Source organism: Dendrobates tinctorius, unplaced genomic scaffold (assembly GCF_039654945.1).
Source record: "Dendrobates tinctorius isolate UK_male_01 unplaced genomic scaffold, ASM3965494v1 ptg000046l, whole genome shotgun sequence".
Lineage (NCBI taxonomy): Eukaryota > Metazoa > Chordata > Amphibia > Anura > Dendrobatidae > Dendrobates > Dendrobates tinctorius.
The window spans coordinates 32,476,918-32,503,748 of record NW_027361714.1 but is presented as its reverse complement, the minus strand read 5'-3'; the positions used below and the strand labels follow the sequence as shown (position 1 = coordinate 32,503,748).

The following is a 26,831-nucleotide window of genomic DNA, read 5'->3' as shown; positions in this document are numbered from 1 at the left end:
GAGGACCCAGAAGACAGAGTGATGTGTAGAGGCTCAGGTGCTGGGGCCTGAGCCAGTGGTGACACCGGCACCTGTCCACCAGCGACGAGAGGTGTGTATGTCATTTTTTTATTTGCAGCAGCAGCATATGGGACCTATTCTATGGAGCACCTTATGGGGGCATAATTTATGGAGCATCTTATGGGGGCATAATCTATGGAGCATCTTATGAGGCATCTTATGGGAGTAAAATCTATGGAGCATCTTATGGGGCAGCATATGGGGGCCTAATCTATGGAGCATCTTATAGGGCATAATCTAAGGAGCATTTTATGGGGCCATAACCTTTATGGAGCAGCATATGGGGCATATTCTATGGATCATCTTATGTGGCCATTATTAACCTTTGTTCAGCATTATATGGGGTGTATTTTGTATGGAGCATCTTATGGGGCCGTCATGAACTGTATGGAGCATTATATGGGGCTACTGATGTCTCAATTAATTTTACTTTTATTGGTATCTATTTTTATTTTTGAAATTTACCAGTAGCTGCTGCATTTTCCACCCTAGGCTTATATGCAAGTCAATAAGTTTTCCCAGCTTTTTTGTGGCAAAATTAGGGGTGTCGGTTGAAACTCAGGTCATCTTATACACGAGTATATATGGTAAGTGTAGCACAGGATAGAATCATTTTTTGAGCGACTATATTCAATAGTGACGTTTCAACTTATCCAGGTCTTATTCAATACGTCACTGCAAGAGAAGAAAATAAATCAGTGTTGTGTTCACATTTCGGTGTGCTGAATGAGACCTCCGCAAACAGAGTGTTGCCTTCAGGTAACATCTCTGTTCCAGAGGTTTCCATTTCCTCATTGGGTTTACACAATGTCAGCACATTCATTCCTCCACGCACTTACCACGCTGCCGAAACCTGCATTACATTGATGGACAGAGACATAAAAAAACTTGTCCACAAATGTGACCAGGGTCTCTATCCCACACATCAAAACCTTCCCATTGAACAGAGATGATCATTAAGGTCACTACAGGACAATAGTGCAAAAAATATGGCCCAAGGCTTCAGGAAAATGGCCACAGTAAAAGCAATGCATTCTGTTCTGCCTGATCGCTGACAGCAGGCAACATTGCACTCTGGGGGACTTTCTTCTCACACCCAGGGCCTGCAACACTGCTTCACTTCAGCTGCCACCGACTTACTGAAGAAGAGGCCGTGCCTCCTGTGTCCCCGCTCCACCGCCGCTTGCCCCCAGGTAAGATATCTTAAATTCGGACTGTAAGACGAACCCAATCTTGTAAAAAAAAAATATTGTTTCCCTCTATTCCTCCCCAAAATTTGGGGTGTGTCGTATGGTCCGGTGCGTCTTATAGTCTGAAAAATAAGGTATCTTTTCTTCTTGTTAAACTGACTCATAAGTCAAACATTGTATAATTTGCCTATAGTTGATAAAGAAAAAGAGTTTATCACCCTTTTGGAACTGAAATGATGCCGTCAGCCTTTTGATTTCAATAGCTATTGATTTCAATATAGTGGTGCTACAGGTGAACTTAAGATACACTACTGTGACTCCAACTCACAAATGCATTGTCAAAAGTGGATAATTCCTTTAAATATATATAAAAAGTGCTTAATGTAAGTTATAGAACTTACTAATCCACGTCACAGGAGAGAGTTTTTGGTCAGCACGTGACAAGTGCTTTGTGTGAAGGGACTACTGGCTGTGCATTATAATGAAATTAACCCCCTTCACTGTTTATGCATCGACTGTGACAGAAAAAGCCAATAAGCTTAAATAAGATCTATTAAATGGTCCCAATTAGCCAGTTTTTGCTATTTGATTCCCTCTGCTACCTTCAGTAATCCAGTTTTATTTAATGCACCATATGGTTCCAGACATATTGACTGCCCAAATGGCAGAACCCATAAAAATTAGCGCCAAATAAAAAGGCCCATATCTAGAACAAAAACTGTCCACTTTTGATGTAACAGCTCCTCGGTAACTATTGAAATATGCAATCATCTCCTCCATGCCTCTATCTACGCAGTATTGGTCTAGTGCCAACAGAGGAAACCATCTTTTGTGTTAAGCAGAGGAGTAGTAATGAAGCTGCTGAACCCAGGAGCAAAATGGATAGCACAAAGCATCTTACATAACTAAGGCTGGTTTCACACTTGGGTTTTTTTGCGCTGTTTTTTAGCGCAAAAAAATGCATGCAATTTTTTCCCCTATCTTTTACATGGGTGCGCATAGGTGCGCATACATATGCGTTTGTACGTGTTTGTATGCTCATGCGTTTTTTTGTAGTGTGCGCTCGGGCGCACAAAATGCATCCTGTTGCATTTTTTGTGCGTCCGACTTGCCCCCAAAAAACGCATGTGCACGCAATGCGCTTTTTTACAGCAAAACACCCATTATAGTCTATGGGTGCGCATATGTGCGCATTGTAATGCGCACATATGCACAAAAAACGCATGCTTTTTAAAAAACGCACCAAAACCCGCAAAAAAACGCACACAAATGCATGATTCGTTTTTTTCATGCGTTTCTGTGCGCAAAAAACGCACAGCAAAAAAACGCAAGTGTGAAAGTAGCCTAAAGCATTTTTAAGTTGGTCATATTTTATATTACAGAAAGTGTTTTTTTCTTTTTATGGCTCCTATGTTATGCCAATCTGCAAGCGGCATGCAAATCAGAGTAATTTTTTGTGGTTTTGGTTAAAAAGTAAATAAAAACATAGCAACAACAAACTGGCTAACATGAAACACAAGCATAAAGAGCATTAATATTTCCATCATCAAAAAGGTGGTACACGGAGTCTGAAAATATACTTGCACAAATATCCTTAGTTCATTGTCATAAAGTCACCACTTGCTGTGTAGGGATGCTGTGAGTGACAGCCCAACCAAAACATCCTATGGATAGCAGAGGCATGTTGGGTTGTTACCATTGTGTTTTGATTTCCTCCAGACGTTTTCATTTCCAGGTAATTGCCAGGTTATTCTGGCTGGCAATGATAGGTCATTGCCAACTGTAGCAGCAGTGGTGTTTTTACTCTTTGCTTTGTATTCTGATCTTTTGTTGCCGGACCTTGGATTTGCATATTGACTACCCGTTTTTATGACTCCTTTTGCCTTTGACATATCCTGACCTTCACTACTGGATCCCTGACTTTGCCCCTAACTATCTGTCATATCCTTTTGTCTTTGGCTTAGTTTCTTGGCTTTTGACCTTAGACCCCTTGACCACTCTGCCTCATGTGTTATGAATGAGTGACCATAGGAGGCAAAAACAGAAATACTAGCTAAGTCCAGAAAATCAGAGAAGTTGGCAGCAATCGGATTGCAAACCCCTGAACCTATCAACAACAACTAGCAGTAGCCGTGGGGGGTTCCTACGGTGGCCTAGACCCCTCGATCACAGCCGGAGAACTACATAGCCTAAAGACAGAAAGGGAAATCTAAACTGCCCCAGAGCAGACCCCAAAGCAATAGGCAGCCCCCAACATATAATGACGGTGAAGATGAAAAAACACTCACACAGATAGAAAGATAGGCTGAGCAAATGATGGGGCCCAAGCTAACTAAATAGGACAGGATAGGAAAGTTGCTGTCTGCAATCCGCCAAAAACCCTATCAAAACAAGGGCCAACAGGCTGATAGGGAAAAAGGCCCTGAAGACGCTATGCTTCAAAAAGACTATATCAGCACTCAGGTATTTTCTGAAGACAGAGCAAAAAGGAATTCAACTCACCCGAGCAGGGAATGGCAGAAATTCAGAAAAACAAGGCAAAACAAAACACAAATGCAAAAAGCAGTGCAGAAAACTTAGCTTTTGAGGAGCAGGAATCAGACTGGTCTCCTATAATCCCTCAGAGAGATCACCAGCAAGGCAGAAGGGCGTCGGCTGCCTTATATCCAGTCAGCAATTCCCGTCACCCAGTCATCATCATCATACCCCGGTGTTTGGTAATCAGCCTCACTACCTTCCTTCACCAGAAGAGGGAGTTCATCAGACCTCAATGGTGAAGGGGAAAATGAACTCACAACACTCATGGTTAGTACATGAGCAGTGACTAGCAACACAATTAGGCTCTGATTTACACACTGGTTTTCCCTAATCACTGAATGATGTTCTTTTAATAAGGTGGTGCAATTATTACATTATTAATTGTTTAAAATAAAAGTTATATTTTAGTTAAGGGTCTGCAGTTAGGGGACCTCTAGTTGCATTTGACAATTTGTGGTTAAAGATACTATACTTGAGGCCCAAGGGCATCATATGTCTTCAAACATAAAAGAAAGTAAAAATAAATTGCACATTGCTTTAAAGAGATACAGTAGTAGAAAAAAAGTTTACGTTCTTTTCTGTATTGCAAGTCATCCATATTTTAGGGAACAGGATCAGGCACATCCTGGGCACTGAATATGATCAAAAGTGGCACTGTTTCAAGGCTAAAGGCAAAACTGTTTTCAAATCCTGGACAACTTCTTTAATAAAGCCATTCAAACCATAATCATGTTTTTACACATGCAAAGCATTTCAGATCCAGAGAAATATAATTTCTGGGGAAAAAATGTGTGTTACATCAAAGATCAAGTGCATCACTGACTTATCAAGAAGTGTTTATGTATTGGCACTTCTGAATCCATGCTTTCATGAATAAGAGATAAGAAGTATTTATTCAAAGCACCACTTTATAATCTGGGCTCAAGACTTGAAAGGAACCCTAGAACTTGACTACAGATAACAAGCACTTGCGTTTCAGAATTTCGTAAATGCTCTGGATATCGGACCTATGGTGAATAAGAGAGGAGGATGCCCCTTGCTTACGTACACTGTGCTACTTTTAGTTATATGGCTCCTATTCAATCACAGATTTACTGGTTAACAAAACTGTTCTTTTCAGCCGTGGCCACAAAATTAAATTGATTTAGCGACAAAAATAGCACAGCCCTACTTTCCGAACCATCAAATATCACCTAGATACTGCTGCTATGTACCAAGCAGTGGGCTGTCTACCAAATTACACAGCAATCACGTAATTTGTCATTTAAATAAATGAATGACAATTAAATGCAGCTATTTAAAATGAAAATGCTAGAGTACAGACAGCTGTGTCGAAAACTCTATCTTCAGATGTATAATAGATTTCAATGCTGAGCAGTGTTTTTTATGTACATGAATAATAAATGCTAGCAGAGCACTATTGACTGTCTACATTATATATGCTGTATATGTATATGTGTGGTCCTTAAAGGAGTTTACCAATTATAATTATTTTAGGCATAAGTGCTTCCCCTATGTGAAACTAACAATGACACCATTACTCTCCTGCCCCCTCTCCAGTTAAATCTTTGTCTCTGCTACTGTAAGGAACCGCTGCACTGAGAGGTGCCGTGCGCTCAGTGACTGCCTGAGATAGAGGTGCCATGCGCTCTGTGACTGTGAGTACTGCTCACGTGCAGAGGAGGGAAAGCCAAGTACCAGACAGAATCCTGCGGCCTTCCTTGCCACTTGCTACACAAGCTTTCCTGTCGGACTCCAAAGGTGCTATGGCTTTGTTTGCTCCGCCCGCACATGTTTATGGACTAGGGGTTCAGCGGAGGGTCCCGGAGACCGACCGCTGCTGCTGCCAGAAGATGGACCACTAAAAGTAAAAACTAAACTAAAAAGTAAAAAATATACTGCAAATAATGCATAAAGGTAATAATAATAATAATAATAATAATTGTGCATACACATTAACTTACTTTTCTCAGTTCAGATTTGTTTTTTATTCATTTCATTGTGCATTCAGTGCATATATGGGTGTGACCGCCCTCTTTCTGAGCTAGGAAAGTCATCCAGTCTGGCCTAAGCTGTTACTAGTGGTTCAGCCGCTCGACCCTTATTCACATTCACGCCACTTGGCAAGTGAAAAGGTTTTAAATACTAGAGTAGGGACTGTCCCACAAGGGTTGCCGTGACGTGGCGGGATGGCTTGTACATTATTTTGATCAAAATTATGTTTACTAAATACCCTTATTATTATTATTATTATTACCTTTATGCATTGTTTGCAGTATATTTTTTACTTTTTAGTTCAGGATATTTGTGTTTTTTGCTTTTTGTTTTCTCTGGTTAATGGTCATGTGTTAATATGCACTTACATTGTGCATACACATTAACTTACTTTTCTCAGTTCAGATTTGTTTTTTACTTATTTATGATGAGCCTGATAGAGTGCGGTTGGCTGAGGACAAGGTGATGAGTGTCTGTCAGGGGGAGCACTCGGCCGAATGGTTCTGTACTGAATTCAGACGTTGGGCAGCCAAGATTTCCTGGAGTGATGCCGCCCTTCGGGGGCTGTTCCACAGAGGCCTGTGTGAATGTCTGAAGGATGCTTTGGAACTTCATTCTCCACCTGAATCCCTGGAGGATGCCATGATCCAAGCGGTTCGCATGGATCGCAGGCTGCGGGCTAGAGGGATTATGCAACGGGAAACACCATTATTCTTCAGTTGAGATGAGACCCGGACTCTTCCTATGGCTATGGAGGTGAGCGCTGTCACCTGTGAGGGAAAGGAACGAAGACGCCGCTGGGAAAAGCAATTGTGCTTCTATTGTGGGAAATCCGGACATTGGAAGAAGGACTGCCCCTCCTGTCCATCATCCTCTAAGATGACGGGAAACGACTAGGTCTGGGTAGTAGTCGAAGAGGCTACCCAGACTTTCAGGTACAATTTTCCTCTTGTGCAAAAATGGTGCTGCAGGTGGAACTGGAATTTGGTTATGGTCCTGTTCAGACTACTGCTTTTATTGACTGCGGTTCTGCTGTGAACCTGATTGATATGAAGGTTATGACTCTTAATAAGATAGGGACAGTCAGGTTTCACGATCCTGTTAAACTTGTGGCAATTGACTTGTCACCTCTTACCCAAGACGGTATCTGTTGCAGGTCTGAACTTTTTTTTCTAAAAGTGGGTTCCACTCATGTGAAAAAACTAAGTTGTCTTCTGCTAGATAACTTGCCTGCAGGACTGGTACTGGGGATGCCTTGGCTTCAACGCCATAATCCTACCATTGATTGGGTTACAGGGGAAATCACTCAATGGAGATGCAATAATAAATGTGGTAACCTGGGACATCTTGTTAACACTGTTAAATCTGTGTCTGTGTCGTCTGTCGGTCTGGAAGGTATTCCGGAGTACCTGAAGGATTTCGAAGACATTTTTTCCGTAAGTGAGGCTGAGGCGCTGCCACCACATAGACCCTACGATTGTGCCATTGATTTAGTACCTGGAGCCAAGTTACCTAAGGCTCGATTGTTCAATTTGTCTGGGCCTGAGCGCCAAGCCATGAAGGAGTACATAGCTGAGAGTCTCCGCAAAGGGCATATCAGGCCTTCTGAGTCACCTGTGGCAGCAGGGTTCTTCTTTGTGAAGAAAAAAGATGGTGGTTTGCGGCCGTGCCTCGACTTAGGGGAACTGAACAAGATAACGGTTAGGAACTCTTACCCGCTTCCCCTCATCCCAGACTTATGTAACCAGTTAGCTGGGGCCCAATGGTTCTCCAAGTTAGATCTGCGGGGGGGCCTACAATCTTATAAGGGTTCGGGAAGGGGACGAGTGGAAAACTGCATTCCTCACATCAGAAGGACTTTTTGAGAACCTGGTAATGCCGTTTGGGTTAACTAATGCACCCGCTATTTTCCAAAATGTCATCAATGTTGTGTTTCCTGATCTGATAGGCCATTTTGTTATTATTTATTTGGATGACATTTTGGTGTATTCCCCGGACAGTCAATCTCACTTGCAAAATTGGAAAAATGTTTCATTTTTTGTACAGGAGCTGTCTTTTCTGGGGTTGATTGTGTCCTGTGAGGGGTTTCGTATGGATCCTAAGAAGGTGCTGGCGATCGCTGACTGGGTTCAGCCTTGAGATCTCAAGGGGCTCCAGCGCTTCTTAGGATTTGCGAACTATTACCGGAGGTTCATTAAAGGTTTCTCACAAGTGGTTAAACCACTCACGGATCTTACCCAGAAGGGCGCTGATGTAAAAAATTGGTCTGTACTCGCTAAGGAATCCTTCTCAGCGATTAAGAAATGTTTCATGTCTGCCCCGATGTTGGTACAGCCTGACCTGTCCAAACCATTCAATGTGGAGGTGGATGCTTCTGAAGTGGGGGTGGGGGCTGTGCTGTCCCAGGGTCCGGCCACCCTTACCAATCTCAAACCCTGTGCCTTCTTCTCCAAGAAGTTCTCTTCAGCTGAGAAAAACTATGATGTAGGCAATAGGGAACTTCTTGCGGTCAAGCTGGAGTTTGAGGAATGGAGGCACTTTTTGGAAGGGGTGGCTCAACCTATCATGGTTGTCACGGATCACAAAAATTTGGCATACCTTGAATCTGCTAAGAGGCTTACTCCTAGACAAGCCCGTTGGTCACTCTTTTTTTCACGATTTCAGTTCTCTATTACTTTTCAACCGGGGTCCAAAAATGTTAAAGCGGATGCCTTGTCCAGAAGTTTTGATCCAGTGTCTCCCCCTGAGCCGCCGTCCTCCATTCTTCCCCCAGGGGTGGTAGTGGCGGGGGTCTCAACTGAGTTGGAACAAAAAATTCTAAGGGCTCAGGCCCTAGCTCCGGCAACCAGGCCAGGGGATAAACTGTTTGTTCCAGATTCATTACGGCCTTGACTTCTGCAGGAGTTTCATGAGTCTAGGCTGAGTGCTCATCCAGGTATCACGGCCACTAGAGAGGCAGTAGCCAGGGGTTTTTGGTGGCCTTCATTAAGGTCCGATGTCAAGGAATTTGTTTCTGCTTGTGGCATGTGTGCCCGTTCCAAAAGCTCGCAAAACCGACCGGCTGAGGAACTCATACCTTTACCGGTTCCTGATAGGCCATGGACTCATCTTTCCATGGATTTTATTACCGGCCTTCCACCTTCCAGGGGCAATACCGTGATCTGGGTGGTGGTGGATAGGTTTTCTAAACAGGCCCATTTCATTCCCTTGGCAGCATTACCCTCAGCAGAAACATTGTCAAGGTTGTTTGTGCAGCATGTGGCCTGATTGCATGGGTTACCCCTGAATGTTGTGTCTGACAGAGGTGTGCAGTTTGTGGCCAAATTTTGGAGGGCGTTCTGTATGAAATTGGGCATCTCACTCTCCTTCTCGTCGGCATATCACCTGGAGAGTAATAGTCAGACGGAACGCACCAATCAATCCCTGGAACAAATTCTCAGGTGTCTGACCTCCGCCAGACAGGAGGATTGGTGTGATGCGTTACCGTTGGCTGAATTCGCTTTTAACAACCGGGTGAGTCAGTCCACCAACATGTACCCATTCCTGATTAACTATGGGTTTAATCCGCATTTTGGGGAGTTTTCTCGGGTGGATTCCGGTTGTCCAAGGGCAGAGGGGTCCGTTCAACGGTTAAAAAATCTCTGGGCTGAAGTCCGGCGTAATATCTCTCGGGCCCAGGGGAGATACAAATATTTTGCTGACAAAAAGAGAACCTCGGGAGACATGTTTCAGGTGGGAGAGAAAGTTTGACTCTCCACATGTAACATCAACTTAAAAGTACCATCAGCTAAGTTGGGACCAAAGTTCATTGGTCCGTACGAGATTATGGAGATAGTCAACCCAGTGGCATATAGGTTGCGTCTCCCCGCCTCCTTAAAAATATCCAAGATGTTCCATAAATCTCTGCTGAAACTCGCAGGATCTGTCAAAGAGAACTCTGAGTCTGTTGTTCCTCCAGTGCTGGTGGAGGGTCAATTGGAGTATGAGGTCGGACATATTGTGGACTCTCGGCGGGTGCGCCGCTCTTTGCAGTACCTGGTCCACTGGAAGGGATATGGACCAGAGGAGCGCTCATGGGTCCCTGCTCGCTCGGTACATGCAGATCGCCTGGTTCGGGCTTTCCATGCCAAGTACCCGGGGAAACCTGGGGGTCCAGAGGCCCCCCGTTGAGAGGGGGGTACTGTCATGATCCCAGTGCAGGTTTTTGAGCTGCACACCTGGGGTTAATGTCTGGAGCTCGGTGCAGGTTTTGACCTGCACACCTGGGGTTAATGACTGTGGCCTCTTTCTGGTTCTGGGAGAGCTTCTAAAACCCCTGGGAAGCTTCAATCCCTGCCAGTTATACTTTTGCCTTTGGCCTAGTGTGCTGACCCCTGTGTGCCTGTTTGTTGCTATAGCTTGTTTATATGGTTCTGACATGGTTCTGTTTCCCGTTGTGAGTTTGCCTGTTGATTTTGCACTGCATTATTATCTCTGTGTATGATTCATTGCCTGTGACCTGACTACTCTCTACTCGCCCCTCTTGTACCTTTGCAGCTATCTCTGTGTGTGACTCATTGGCTACGTCTTGACTATTCTCCCTGTCTATGCCCCCTGGTAACTTTGTCTCGCAGTTACCCTGCTAGGGGTTATCTTGCAGCTCCTAGCTCTGTGGAGTTTAGGCCACGCCCCTAGTAGTCACGTGCTTCAGGTCTTGCGGCTCTGAAATACGCATCAGAAAAGAGCGACCAGAATGGTGACCGGTCTGCAAACCCTGTCTTATGAGGAAAGGTTGCAGGATTTGGGAATGTTTAGTTTGCAAAAGAGAAGACTGAGAGGAGACTTAATTGCTGTCTACAAATATCTAAAGGGCTGTCACATTGTAGAAGGATCAACTTTATTCTCATTTGCACAAGGAAAGACTAGAAGCAATGGGATGAAACTGAATGGGAGGTGACACAGATTAGATATTAGAAAAAACTTTTTGACAGTTAGAGTGATCAATGAGTGGAACAGGCTGCCACGAGAAGTGGTGAGTTCTCCTTCAATGGAAGTCTTCAAACAGAGGCTGGACAGACATCTGACTGGGATGATTTAGCGAATCCTGCTTTGAGCAGGGGGTTGGACCAGATGGCCCAGGAGGTCCCTTCCAACTCTACGATTCTATGATTCTATCTGCTCGGCTGCTGCCCTCTCCACAGGTATCTTTGAGCACTGTTCGCTTTACTCAGGACACGCGCACTGGCTCAGTGAGCAAGTTCAGTGCGGTGTTCCTGACACCATCTTTTTTGACAAGCTGCAATGGTAATATCACAACAACAGTGTCTTTGACCACTGCAGCCAAACATTGGACTCAGAGGCTCATGTCGTCTACATCGGCATCATTGCTGTACCCAGTGAAAAGCTGCAGCGGTCACATACACCGCTGCTGCACATCAACAAAGGTAGTAATAGCTGTGGAGAGGAACTGCTGAAGTGGAGGAATGTAACAGCTCAGTTTATCGTTTTCATCAAGAGGAAGCAAATCAGCATACAATAATTATACACAGAATCCCCCAATAATATTTTGAGAGTGGAGCATCAATCTTCAGTCTTCATTTTGAACCCAAGTTCCAACATTCACTGGGAGCGCCAGTGGTGTCTCTGTGCTGTCCATGGTGGTCACAATTAGCACTGCTTGATCACGTCACCTAGCTGTTAGCACTGGATAGCAAAGAGATGCTACTGGTCAGTTGTTTCCAATGAATGTTGGAACTTGGAGACAGAGAAGACAATAAGGATTAATGGTCATCAGTGGAAACATTAAGCACAGACCCCCGGCAGGCCCGCACAGACCTCCGAGAGGCCCATACAGACCCCGCCCGCACACACAGACACGCACAGTGTCCGCCCACGCACCGCCCACACTCTTCCCCCCTCCCGAACTGGATGTGCAAGTAAAGAAAGGTTTTTTTTTAATTCCGATATTTCTGTCCCATTGACTTGAATGGGGTTTCAGGTATCGGAATTGGCGATACACGATACTTTTTGGGTATCGGTCGGATCCAATCCGATCCGATAATTCTCAATATCGGAAAGTATCGCTCAACACTATTTATAACGCAGAGCCGTGAAAATAAAAAATATTTTTTTCCTCAAAAAATTATTTTTTAGTGCACAATTTTTTATTTTCACACGGGTACCAGGATAAATTGGACCCCAAAAGTTGTTGTCCAGTTTGTCCCGAGTACGCTGGTACCCCATATGTGGGGGGGGACCATTGTTTGGGCACACGTCGGGGCTCGGAAGGGAAGTAGTGACATTTTGAAATGCAGACTTTGATGGAATGGTCTGTGGGCATCATGTTACATTTGCAGAGACCCTGATGTACCTAAACTGTGGAACCCCCCACAAGTGACCCCATTTTGGAAACTAGACCCCCCAAGGAACTAATCTAGATGTGTGGTGAGCACCTTGAACCCCCAAGCGCTTCACAGAAGTTTATAACGCAGAGCCGTGAAAATAAAAAATATTTTTTTTTTCCAACCCTAACCCTCTTTCCAACCCTAACCCTAACCCTCTTTCCAACCCTAATGGAAAAAAAAATAAAAATAATTTATTTATTTTGTTTGCTCCTGCCTATGGGGGTGATAAAGGAGGGGTTTATTTACTTTTCATTCTATTTTGATCACTGTGAGAATTTATCACAGTGATCAAAATGAATGAATGGAAATTGCAGCCGGCGGGCGCACTGCGCATGCACCCGCCATTTTCCAATATGGTGGCGCCCATGGTCCAGGACCGCGGGACACCGGGAGCCATAGCAGCACTTGGTGAGTACCGGGGGGTGGGAGGGGGGGCGATCGGAAGGCAAGGGAGTTGAGGGAAGGCGGGGGCAGATGATGACAGCGGCGGCACTTTGCCGCTGTCATTCAGTGGCAGGGGGCAGATCGCCCCCGTTAACCAGTGGGGGGGTCGGATCGGTGTCACCAGCCATGTCCGATGCTACAGCAGCGTCGGACATGGCTGGATTGTAATATTTCATCAATTTTCATTGATGAAATATTACTATCGCTCTGATTGGCTGTTTCACTTTTAACAGCCAATCAGAGCGATCGTAGTCACGTGGGGGCGAAGCCACGCCCCCCGTGGTGAAGTACAAAACCCCCTGTATCTGCGGGTCGGGTGACCTTTCAGTGACCCCGGTCACCCGACCCGCAGGGGGGCTTTAAAGTCATGACGCCACATAGGCGTCACTGGTCATAGTGGCTCCAGTTTTCATGACGCCTATGTGGCGTCATTGGTCGTGAAGGGGTTAAGCTACATGAAGTCTGCTTCAATTAGTGAGGACAGAACATGCTATATGCCAATGTACAGTTTGATATGTCATTGGGAGCAGTCTGTTGGGTACATATTTCTACAATACATTACAACATGATTTTTTCTTTCTAGACCGCAGTGGGGCTTTAAAGTTATGACGCCACATAGGCGTCACTGGTCATAGTGGCTCCAGTTTTCATGACGCCTATGTGGCGTCATTGGTCGTGAAGGGGTTAAGCTACATGAAGTCTGCTTCAATTAGTGAGGACAGAACATGCTATATGCCAATGTACAGTTTGATATGTCATTGGGAGCAGTCTGTTGGGTACATATTTCTACAATACATTACAACATGATTTTTTCTTTCTAGACCGCAGTGGGGCTTTAAAGTTATGACGCCACATAGGCGTCACTGGTCATAGTGGCTCCAGTTTTCATGACGCCTATGTGGCATCATTGGTCATGAAGGGGTTAAGCTACATGAAGTCTGCTTCAATTAGTGAGGACAGAACATGCTATATGCCAATGTACAGTTTGATATGTCATTGGGAGCAGTCTGTTGGGTACATATTTCTACAATACATTACAACATGATTTTTTCCTTTCTAGACCGCAGCATGTCTATTTATGATGCGAAGACGCTTCATCCCCGCAGGGTAAATATCCCATTGACTATCATTAGATTTGGTAAAACTGCATCTAATAATTAGTCACATGCGTATCAACTTCGGAAACACAGCTTACTACTCATGTGTACTAATTTACATAAGGTTTTACCTTGTCACAGCCAGAAGTTCGCATCCACTGCAGTTCTCACGACGGAGCTGACCACAAGAACTACCATGCACGTGACCGGGGGTGATCTCCGGTCACATTAGGCTAGTTCTCACGGTCAGCCGACCACGAGAACTACAGTGCAGGTGATCGCCAGAGACATCTCCGGTGGTCATCTACAAGCTCTGCTATGTCTGGATATCAGGCATCTAGATGTAGCAGAGCTTAACTAGTCGTGGGACACTCGTTATTAAGGACTACGTTGGACAGGGAATATTTGTGTTAATTTATTATTTTATTTTTATTTACAGGAGAATGAAGGCTTTGCATGGATGAGCAGTGCAATAAAGAAGGGAAACTGTGTTTTGTGTTTTATTTCATTAAAATACTTTATTCTGGCTGTGTCTTTTTTATCCCTTTAATAACTATAGGATTAGTAATGGATAGATATCTTATTGACGTCTCTCCATTACTAAGTCGAGCTTGATGTCACCTTACAAAACAAAGGTGATATCAACCCCACAACTATTACCCCATATGCAACCACTACACGGCAGTGGGAAGAGAGAGGCTAAGTGCCGGAATTGGCGCATCTTAAAGATGCGCCATTTCCGGGGTGCTTGTGAGCTGGTGTTTGTAGCCAGGGAGTGGCCAATATTCATGGCCCCTTCCTAGGCTATGAATATCAGCCCGCAGCTGTCTTCATAGCCTTTTATGGCTATTAATTATAGGGGGACCCCACATTATTTTTTTTGGGGCCCCCTTATTTTAATAGCCAGAAAAAGGCTACATATACTGCTGCGGGCTGATATTTATAGCCTGGGAAGATCCATGGGTATTAACCCCTTTCCAGGCTATAAGCATCGGCCCCCAGTCTCTGGCTTTCCCTCTCTGGTTGGGAAAATTCAGCAGGAGCCCACGCCATTTCTTTAAAAAAATTAAACAGATATTGCCGGGGCCGAGGTCACACTTGCAAGAAACTTGCATTAATACCCAGCACTGCCACCGGCACTCGGACCGGAGCGTTCAGCTGCATAGAAATACATGCAGCCACACACTCCGGTCATGAGTGCCGGCGGCAGTGTCGGGTACTGAGATGTGAGACTCATGTGAGTTTCTTGCAAGTGTGACCCCGACCTAAGCAGATTTTGTTTGTGTGTGTGTGTGTGTTTATTTAAATCTTTATGCACCATTTTATTATGTTTATTACTAATCACCGGCTTGGTATTATCTATAGATATATCTATCTAGCTATAGATCTATCTATAGATCTATCTATCTGTGTGTGTAAACATTCTTCAATGGAGTATGTAAACGAAGAGGTTGGACAAGGAAATGACATCACAATTCTTTTTTTTTGTTAAATAATAGATCTTTATTTAGCTTAGAAAAACACATACAAATCCGCATGAAAAAAAACGCATGAATATCAACATCAAAAACGCATGTAAAAACGCATCAAAAATGCAGGTGACCTGCAAGTGACCTCAGATGTAGATTTCACCTGCGTCAAATCCTGAGCCAATCCTGACCATTGAAACATACCATAGTCTATGTGAAGGGAGCAGTATGCGTGGAGGAGTGACAGTTTGTGGGATGGAAGCATAAAGGTACGTCTGTTTCAGAGAGGACTGATTGTAACAGAGGAGGTAATGGGGAAAAAAAATTGTTTGTGAGTTAGTGAACCTGGGGGCAGCAGACTGATGGGTTAATATAGGAGCAGTACGTGAATGGGGGTTTTGGAGTTCAGTATGTGGGAGAACCATTGGAAGTGGAAGGGCAGGAACACAAATTCTAGTCTTTGTTTAATGATACGAAGTCAATTCTGGAGTCTGAATAACCCACTAACACCAAGAATGACGCTCATCTACCCTAGACCACCACGGATGCTGACATTAGCCACTTCACTACCCTAGACCATTATTGTTACTGTCACTTATTCTGATAAGAAAGGAATGGAATATTATGTAAAATAAAAAAAATATAAACATAAAATATATACATGAATTCCCCTTCAATGGTGCTCAATCCCTTACTGTATATATCCCATTATCAGTACAAAGTCATGTTGTAAAACAAAGTGATACAGATCAAACACAAAAAAAAAACATAATTAACAATTACTGTAGCTGAGGTTGGATGCTTAAGTAGTGGATGGAGAAATGTATCACCTGTATCTAGTTTAAAGAGAACTTGTCAGTAGGTTTGGCCAATATAAGTCACGGCCATCACCTTTCAGGGCTGATATACAGCATCCTATAACGCTATATATAATCCCCCAAAACTGGTGACAGGTTCCCTTTAAGTCTGGGGTTTACTTGATATATCTATTACTTCATAAGAATGTGCACATTGTATTATAATTTACCATTATACTAATTTTAACAGCAAGATAACTCCAGAAATAAAATACTGAGAGGCCGACAGTCTCCAAACTCTCAGGAATGATTTCCTGCATCTTCTGAAAGGTCCACCAGAGAGAGTGTGGGAAAGTTCCCTCCAAGTGTATGATATACAGAAATATGTACATTATTCTTACAAGTATATACTGTGGATAAGATTTTTGTGTCCGGAGGTAAAACCCATAAATAATTGGTATACAGCTATTAGAAGGTGCCTGTGTACCTCCTGCCATTAAAGTGAAACAAAGAGGAGCAGTCTCATCACAACTAAAAAACGGTGGCGTCATCATACGTACCACAACCCGTATACAGCATCATTACAGTAATTCCAGTGCTTCCCGGGGGACCAGCTCGTTCTTCACTTCTCTTATAATAATTGCATTATTGTATTACTGGACCTAGATTTTATACAGCTATGTATTGGACATGGCGAAAAATAAACATGAAATGTCTATGGCCTCACATGTTACTGATGCACGTCAAGTGCACGGTAACTCCTATCTAAAGTATACAAAGGGAAACACTACAGAACATATGTATCTGCTATAAGAATGGTGATTACAACTTAATGAAGTCTCCAATAAATCATATACTGACAGCCTGCCAATGTTCTGTCACTAGGAGATATGCAATAAATTAACATATTCCACCTTCACCACACACTATCAGTGTAACCTTCCTGCCCCATATAATAATCGCTGGCATCTGCGGTCAGAAACCTGTACTGTGCAATTCCCTTAATGCACCACTACACACATTTCCAATGGTCTATAGAGAACACATTATTATTTCATACCATTATACCTGGTAGAACCACTAGTGGGTTTGAAGGGAGCAAATTACTCATTTATGTCTGGAATAGCAGCCACATACTGTAACATATACTGTACGACTTTTCACACTATATGAGGTTGCTTTATTGTAGTCATGTTTATCCACCTAGGTATTCATCGCAGTTCTTTAGAGTGAGACATTATAGATAGATAGATAGATAGATAGATATGGGAAAGATAGATAGATAGATAGATATGGGATGGATAGATACATAGATAGATGATAGATAAATAGATAGATAGATAGATAGATAGGTGATAGATAGATAGATAGATATGGGATGGATAGATACATGGATAGATGATAGATAAATAGATAGATAGATATGGAATAGATAGATAGATAGATAGATAGATAGATAGATAGATGCTAGTTGCCTCCAGTCTGATCTTCCACCCCTCCCATTGGCCTTGCAGGTGGCCGCAATCAGCTCTACCTGCCCATAAATTGTAGGCTTAGCCTGGTAGTGACGTGTTTGTCCAAAATTGTAGGCGGGTGGACCAGAAATTGGTTATGTACGGTAGAGCAGGGACCCATCAGGGGAGGTCACCTTGCCGTGGTTGATGGGCTTACATGAATTGGCCAATTTGTGCACTAAGAACCTTTATTTTTCATCTTACTGTAAGAGAAAATTAAAAAAAATATATATATATATATATTTGAGGATTATTATCTAAATTGAATGGTTTTAATGTTTTCTGTGTTTTCACATAGCCTAGATTCATGTACATGTGCTGCTGTATTCTTTTTCTCTATATTGTGCAGTTTTTGAGGCTTGCACGTGTTCCCACTAGGAGGTGCTGGTCGGGTTTTTTTTTTCTCTTTTTTTTCTTTAGATAGATAGATAGAGAGACATGGGATAGATACATATGAGATAGATAGATAGATACTAAAGATTCAAAGAGACATTTGCATCCAGGTTAATTCATGGTATATGTGCAGAGCAGTCAGGTACCAAATCCCCAGTGACTATTCTGTTCCCACTGGGAATAGGGTGGAAATACATTGCACTGAGCTGACCTCCTGCTCACGTGCTGATGGATGCAGAAAGTGCTGAGAGCTCTGTACGCCTCTCAATCTCATGACATGTTCAGTGAAATAGCTTTTTCACTTGTAATTGAATATGTGACCACAGAATAACCTGACCAGCTTGTGTTTTCTGGAGATATGGTGCAGCGCTTAATTAGCCAATCCTATAGTGACAGCTTGTCTGTCCCCTGACCTCCCAGTATGGGGCATGGTCTCACCTGTACAGAGTGACAGAGCACCTTCCCTCAGCTGGTCCTCTCTGGCCTCATGGAGGTGGGAGGCTGGATGGGGACTTCCTCGGCTGAGCCCTGACATGTGTTTCCAGCAGGCATAGACTCCAGCAGGTAGTTGCCAAGGCTGAGCCTTCTGACTGAGCATTCAGCTGGGACCCATCTTTGTGGAGCATTCTTTCTCCATGATCCAGCAGTCACCTTTACAAGTGCAGCTCTTTGAGTTTTCAACCATCCAGATGTATCTTCTTTGTAAGGGTTAACAAAAGGAGCCTGCTGTGCACAGGATTGTCTCCAGAAAAAAAAGAGTGTGTTCCTTAGGGACAGAAAACAGGAAATCAGATCTAAATAAAGAGATTCCCACAAGCAATGCCACTTTCTTCCGAGTTCTCTATACGCTTGATGCCATAACACATGTATTCAGCCTCTCATGTCACAACTTTGCTGGGTGTGTAGAGCAGCGTCCGACACTCATACAGAAAAGTGACCCCCAAATATGTGCAGAATTCATAGAGGAAACACATGAAGGATGGGAGTGACTATAGTGATGCAGTGATCCCCCCATCCTCCAGAAAAATAAGTTTTACATAAGCAAAGTTGAGTGATTGCGCCACATTTCTGTGACATGTATCTAGCATGAAGCATGATGGAGGAATGATCCCCACTATACATTACTATGGAAGCCTACAGAGATACTATGTCATGTAACAAGTGAAACAATGGGCTTGTTCTTTAACTTCACTCTTTGCTCAGGCAGAACCTGGTACCATTCCGAAAGTGTCCCCAACTCACCTGTTGCTGTGGCTCACTCCCCTAAGCAGGAGCAGCTGCCTGCTCTCCTTGGTGTCTGCTGCAGGTGGAGAAGACCTTCCCATCTATGGATCCCCCTGATGTACAGTGTGCAGCTCTCTTCTCCCTGCTGCTCATCCCTGCTACTGATCATTGCTCTGCTATCACTAGGAAGAGTGAGGGGGTGGGGAGGGACCGATAGGAGGAGCAGCAGTAGGGGAGGGGGCAGCCGGCACCCACACCAACATAAAACAAAGATGTGCTGCTCTCTTTCCTAGAAATTGGACATATGATGATATATAACTGAGCTTCAGGGATGGTGGTCACTAGCCCATGTAATGAATAGAGGGCCAGAGAAATTTCATGACAAGTGGAAGACTTGGCCAGATTAATGGACACTTCAAGGGTTAATGTCAAACTTAGTTCTATTTAAATATTTATCTTTAAATACAAGCAAGTGTGATACAATTGTTCTTGTGTTTCTAATAGTAAGGACAGTAGTTAGGTTTTCTTTACCTCCAGGGGAATAGATATCCCGTAAAGATCCTCAATTAATGCTTTAATGATATCTGTTGCCAAGGTAACCAATATAGCTATGGAACCTGCATGATGTATTTCTGTGTGCGCTGTGGAAATGTACATTACACATCTCCGTAGATATCATGAATGTAGCTGATCCTGTCGGAGTAAATTCACACCCGGCAGACGCGCGGCAGGCGTTTCTGCAACTGCGGGGATCTAGGCACTTGATGCATTTTCAGATGTATAAAAGGGAATTTACAGTCACATAGAAGTCTGCAGCATGTGATTTTAACCCTTCAGTAATCGATAAAGGGAATAAAACATGTCTATATTAAGTAATGCGGTTTTGTGAACTTACTGGTATCTGCCAATTGTGGGGGTGACGTGTGCAGGACTCACACCAATCTCATATTGATGACCGATTGTAGGGAGAGGTCATCAATTTGTAAATATTAGAAAGCGATGATGGCATATTAATTACGATTAATGGGACTTTGACCTCTGGGACGCCCCCGATTCTGAGCATAAAGGGTCCCTGTCACCAGTGTACCTCTGCATCCTCTCCTAAGCTTTCCCATCGTGGCAGTATCCTTGGTCGTGCAGGTTGCTGTAAGCGACATCTGAAAATGATCCATTAAAAAGAATCAAGTCTTTTGTGATCTTTAATGATAATTCATCAAAAACTTGGAGATGTTGATTCGACGTCAATAATTATGGACAAATTCATTTGATATGAGAATATTTGTGATAGTTATTAGTCCCTCGGTACTAAACCATCTTAGCAATATTGGATGATTTATGCTTTTCAACCCCAGTTTTCTATGTCGCCTTATATTGATGTATGTGCCACATAGTGTGCAAATCAATGCAGTGAACTGGCAGGATAACTAATCTGAGAATATAGTGATGATGTGCTGATTACTGGGAAAGTCTATAGGCCCCTTTACATTTAGCGATGCACCAGCGATCCCGACCACGATACGACCCGGTCAGGATCACTGGTGCATCGCTAAATGGTCGCTAGTGAGCTGCCACACAGGCAGATCTCACAGCGACGTAGCGACACAGCAGCGGTCGTTACTTACCTTTCAGATGCGGCGATCCTGTCGTCCTCCCGCCCGTGTCCACGCGTCACTCGTCGGCGCCAGCAGGAAGCGCCCAACGAGAAATGGACCTGCACGATCAGCGATAACCAGCGGGGGAGCTCGTCGGAGGTAAGTATATAATACCAATGATGTACCAGTACCTGGACTGAGAGGTAAATAGAGGCCGCGGTGTACCCTTGTCCGCCCCAACGCGCGTTTCGGGAAACCTTCCACGTTGGGGCGGACAAGGGTACCCCGCGGGCTCTATCTACCTCTCAGTCCAGGTATTATGCATTGTTTGTTTATTTAAATTTGCACTTTCTACTCTGCCTGGATATGGTGTTATCTAGCTTGACTATACACTGGTATATCATTGGTATTATATTTATTATCTATATACCAGTCTTTAGATATATGTTTATTATGTACTCCATTGTACTATTATGGGTAGTATTGGCCAACAGGGTATCAGTGTCCATTTTCGCTGATTGTGTTTTTATGATTTTATAGCACACTATATTTGTACCTTGCCTTCCACGCTAATAAAGCAATTTTACATTTGACATTCAGTTGCGTTCTTGGATTTGTCCTTCCCCTTTTATTTTACAATGTTAGGACGTTCACTTGCAAAATGCATTTGAACTGTAATTAAGTGATTAAATAAATATTTTAAGGAATGGCAAAAACATTGGGGACGATAAGTAAAACTAGGGTACATATACAGTATACAGATTCATACAGGCTTATAAAGTGAGACGTGAGCATCTAGCAGGTGATGCTGGATAACACTCTCTTTAGGAAGTTTTACAAAACTCCGTACTGCCATCTAGTGGTTAGTTAATAAAAAAATACACATCATTAACTGGTCAATGTAAGTTTGTATTTACAGGACTATAGCGAAAAACAACAGTGCTTGTAGATAACAAAAAAGCAATTGGTGAGATCATTTTATTTCTTAGCCTGCTCTAGAAAAATAAAACTGTGGTTTTATTGGTTGTTGCTGTCAACCACTCAACTTGTGGTTCACACTAGTTACATGGTTACATTGGTTAAAAAAATGGTACATAGGTCCATCAAGCTCCACTTTTCACCAACAATTATAAATTATCTAACACTTGATTATTTATAACTGGCGATGAGCGAACTTGTTCGGAAAACGTTCGCCAATCTCAAATTTGGGACAAAAATAGCACATTATAATTCGTGCTTGGATTTTTCACTCAAAGTCAGTAAAATTCGGTCCCAGTTTGGTAAATCATTGCGCACTATTGCTTTTGTTATTACATTGGCTACGATAATGGTGCTGCATGATGAGCGGAGGGGACGTATTTGATGAGGGGAGGGGTTAGAGGAGCAGTGCGCTCTTTTTTTTCCCCTTCTTAACTTTATATATTTTGATGCCAGCAGCATATTAGGGTGCAGAAACCAGCCACAACATCATGACACAAGGTCCTCTGTGGTTGGCTATCAAAGTCACCTGGCCATATAAAAAGCAGACATCTTGTTTTGCTGGTGCCATTTTCTCAGTGTCACGTGCAGAGAAGTCGCTCCTGTTAGTGCTGAAGGTTAACTTTTTCACTTATCTAAATAGGATTCTGTCCTGTGTGAAATCGATGTTCCAATACCTAACTAGGCTGTACAAAAACCGTGTGGCAATTTCCAGAGGCCCAGTTAGCTAATCCAAAACATTTGTGATAAAATTGTGTTTCAGTGACAAATCGGAAAGCCAGATGTCCACTTAAAAATTGTTATGCCTAAAAGTTGTGTGCAGCGAGGAGGCCCAATTTGCTAATCCAAATAATTTGTGTTAAAACTGTGTTGCACTGAGAAATCAGGAGGACATTTTTACTCTTAAAAATCATTAGGTTTAAGAGTGTTGTTCAGGCACACTAAGAAAATAAATATTGTTTGTTCATTTAGTGACTGGTGACTGACAGCTGTGGGCCTAAAGGGCCTGTCACACTAAGCGATATCTCTAGCAATATCGCTATAACGTCACTGGTTTTTGTGACATTATAGCGATATTGCTAGCGATATCGCTATGTCTGATACTTACCTCCGACCGCTCCTCCGCTGGTTATCGCTGATCGCGCGAGAACGTCCAGGACCGTTTCTCGTCGTCAGCTTCCTGCTGGGGCTTCCTGCTGTGGAGACGAGCAACGCATGGACGCGGGCGGGAGGACGTCAGGATCGCCTCGTCTGACAGGTAAGTAGCGACCCCCGACCCCTGCGATGTCGCTGGTGAGATCTGCTTGTGTGGCAGCTCACTAGCGACCACTTAGAGATGTACCAGCGATCCTGACCGCGTCATATCGCTGGTCGAGATCGCTGGTACATCGCTAAGTGTGACAGTACCCTAAGGTTGCGATACAGCAGGTTACAAGAGGGGAAGGGTACCTACAACATTAGTGGGAAAAAGCCAGGTTGTGGTGGAAAGGGGAATAGGCTTGGTGGTTGACATGTATGTGGGATAGGTGTTAATGTTATGGAAAGCTCAACTGAACAAACACCACCTCGTCCTATCCAAAGACCACTGACAACATCTGTTACTGGATGGGCTACTCCACTCCCTATCTTTGTCAGCCTCACAGCGGTACACCTTGTAGAAGAGGCTCAGAAAGAGCATGTGCTCCAGTGGATGGCAAGCATTGCATCAAGTAGCTTCTCCTCCTCTTCCTCTACCTTAAGATCACCACAGTACAATCCTCAGAGGTGGCACCCCAATCACCCTTGTTTCCCTCCCCGTGTCACAAATGCCCAACTTACTGTGGGGAAACACAGATGAGCCATTCTACAGAGTTGTTCACACATTCTATTTAATGGGCATAAACGTTCTGCTCCAAAGATTCACAAAATCTAGAGGAGGAAAGCATCTGCACCGATGCCCAAAATATTTTAATGTTGGATCCAAGGCTGATGAAGTAGGGTCCGATCAGAATCCATACCCTCATCACCAGACATTAACCACCTAGGGTAGAGGAGATCCTGATGAGTCACAGACGCCAGAGGCGCATGCGGACTATACTGTGATGTCAGGTCAGGAAGTGGAGGAGGGTGACTCTCAGGGTGAGGAGTGTGAGAACAGAAAGGATGACGATGAGGTTGTAGATCCCACTTGGTGTGAACCCAGAGGTATGCAACTGAGTAGCTCACCAGAGGAAGTGGAGGAGAAGGAAGATGAGAAGGGTACTTTGAGGCTTCCCACACAGACATAAAGCGATGCAACCAAGACAAGCACTGCATCCTCAGCCTCAACTCTGGCTGTGGCCAGCAACAGTCAAGAGTGAACAGTTTGCTGGGGCAGCATGAGTTTTCTAGCCTGGGCCTTTTTTGAGACCACAAAGGATGACCCAACTTACGTTATCTGCCAAATTTGCAAAAAAAACTCAGTAAAGGCAAAAAATGAAATAATTTGACAACTACATGACTGAAACTGATGCATGTGCGATCAACATGCCTAAAATGCGGACCAGCAGACCTCTCCAACCACTGGCCATCAACCACATCTGCAGCTTCTTCCTCCTCCGTCATCGTGCCAAGTGTTCTCACACAGATCTAAGGTTGCAGAAACTTCACTTGTTTACCCCGACAGTTGGGGAGAGAGCTCGTCAGCTGTTATGGATGAGGACATAACTGCTGTTTTTGTGTCACCTAGTACAACACATCTTTCTCAATCCACCATAACACAGTGCACCTGTTTATCCTGTTCTATGTATGCCACCCTTTCTCAGCACAGCAGCCAGCCATCGGTCCCGCAGTTGTGGTCATGTAAAAGAATGTTTTCTCCTACACATGCGACAGCTAAGAGCTTGAACTTCACCATCTCCAAACTGTTGGCCATGGAAATGCTGTCTTTCCACCTGGTGGGTACAGATGGTTTCCAAAAGTTGATGTTCATTGCAGTCCTCCAGTACCAGTTGCACAGTTGCGATTACTTCTTTAAGAAAGTTGTGCCTGCGCTACACTAGCATGTTGCAGACAACATCACCCTTTCCCTGCAAGAATCTATGTCGGGGTGCATTTCACCACTGACACTTGGATGAGCAAATATGGACAGAGGGGCATTACATATCATTAACTGGACACTGGGTGAATCTGGTGGCTGTGATGGCAGGCCGTAAAGGGGCTTGCTGCACAAGTCTTGGAATCCCCAAGGCATACGGGACAAATCTCTACATCTAACATTTCCTCTGCTGCTTCTGCCTCCCCCTACCTGTGCCCTCAACCTCTCCCTTAATGAAACACCCGTTCCAACAGTGAACAGAGAATCCCACCTACTTCCCAATGCACATCCAGAGCTTACCACAGTTAGGCAGCGTTTAAAATAATATCCCATTGAAAAAATGGGGTTAGGGTACATTCCTCGAACCATTCGGTGAACATGATCAGCTAACATTGGGATGTTCATTGAACCGAACCAAATCTTGAAAGGCTTGCTCATCTCAAGTAAGGACATCCGTAGTGTCCCTAGCATAGGAGGGCATTGTTCCAACTATAGATTTTAAATAATGGTCAATAAATTTACATGACATATTGCATAGCTCTTCTATGCCAGAGACAATCTGATGTCCAGTTGGGTTCAAAAGGTCCTTATGGACCTTCGGAAGACGGTAGAAGGTGGGAATCTTAGGAAATTTCACAAGAAGTCCATCAAGGATTTTTTGGTGGGATGACACCAGCATCAAAAGCACCGTGTAGGATTTTTTATAGTTTAAATGAGATGGATGTAACTGGATTATAAGGAAGTACTTGATAGGTATCACGGTTTCTTAACTGCCGAAAGGCCTCCTTCTCATATTTGTCACCTGGTTAGATCAGGACGTTTACCCCCTTGTCCACCGCTTTGATGACAGGGTTGTCATGGGATTGTAGTTCTTTTAAAGCCTTCCCTTGTATTGGGGTAAGGTTATCACTCTGGATACCTTTTGGGATTTTTTTTAAATCCTCAATAACTAATTTGCAAAAAATCTTCACCTGTGCGCAGAGGGACGGGGGAAACGTTGATGATCGTAGTATCACTAACTGTCAGAACATGCCTCCAAGGTCGGACTGTTGTTCCCTCAGTAAGTCCTCCAACGTGAGTACAGGATATGGTAAAACCAATGGTGTTGTTCAAAAGTACAACTTGCCCCGCAAAAAAAGCCCTCACATGGCCATATTGATGGAAAAATAAAAAAGTTATGGCTCTGGGAAGATGGGGAGCGAAAAACAGAAACACAAGAATGAAAATGGGCTGTGGCGCGAAAGGGTTAAGTGCCTCAGTAGTGAGATTCGTTTTAAGTCCTATTTGTATATTGTCAATTTCACCTTCCAGTTCTCCTAGTTTGGTATCATCAAATTTAATTAGTAGCTCCATAAGCTAGGCAACATCTGGTGTTGACCTTCTCCCATCCTGTTCTAAAAGTTTCATCATCAATTGCAAATGAAGGGAAGATCTGGATGCATAAACTTGGAATTAAACCCCTGTTTACTACCTCACTATATTATTAGAATCTGTCCCTACCCTTAGAAAGACATATTCTGTATTTGTGGAGCTGAATACAGATTTACCTGGAAAATGGGCATATTGGTTCAGAAACAGCATAGTGGGACATTTCTAGAAGGTTTTTTGAAAGGATTTCATGTATAAGGTATATTTGAAAAGCTTATTAAAATCACTTGTTCTGCATTATTATTAAATAAAAATTAAAACAATAGTTATCCTTTAATCATATTAGTAAACATATTCAATCATTTTTATAAATGCAATTTAGACACCAGTTCTCTTGAAAAGTCACGGTCCCAGCTTTGTACTGGATATGCCATTAATGCTTAAAATGTTTTCCATCGCAAAAAATACACAATCATTATAGGGTTAAAGGATTATCTGACTGTATATAAGAAGTAAGTGATTGAGCTGAAGCTGAACAGCATGAGTCTTGGATTGGAGATTCTTTTAATCCTCAAAAAAGCAAAGAAAATGATATCTTACTGCGGTCTATAAATAAACCACCTTAAAATTTACTTGATGTCATCCAAGTGTGTTCTGGTCTTAGTGTAAAATGATATAATAAAAGACATTAGCACCAAACACATGTGACATGTGAATACCAACAAAAAAATGGA

General features: G+C 43.4%; 1 protein-coding gene across 1 annotated transcript in view; it reads right to left on the bottom strand.

Moving 5' to 3' along the window:
• TMEM200A (transmembrane protein 200A) overlaps nt 1-19,282 on the bottom strand; it is a 225,075-nt gene extending 205,793 nt beyond the window's left edge. The window contains exons 1-2 of the mRNA XM_073575798.1: nt 19,123-19,282; nt 18,319-18,646 (exon numbers count right to left, since the gene is read on the bottom strand). The gene's annotated coding sequence lies outside the window, so the exon portion shown is untranslated. The remainder of the gene's footprint in view (nt 1-18,318; nt 18,647-19,122) is intronic.
• Nucleotides 19,283-26,831: the final 7,549 nt, after the last annotated feature.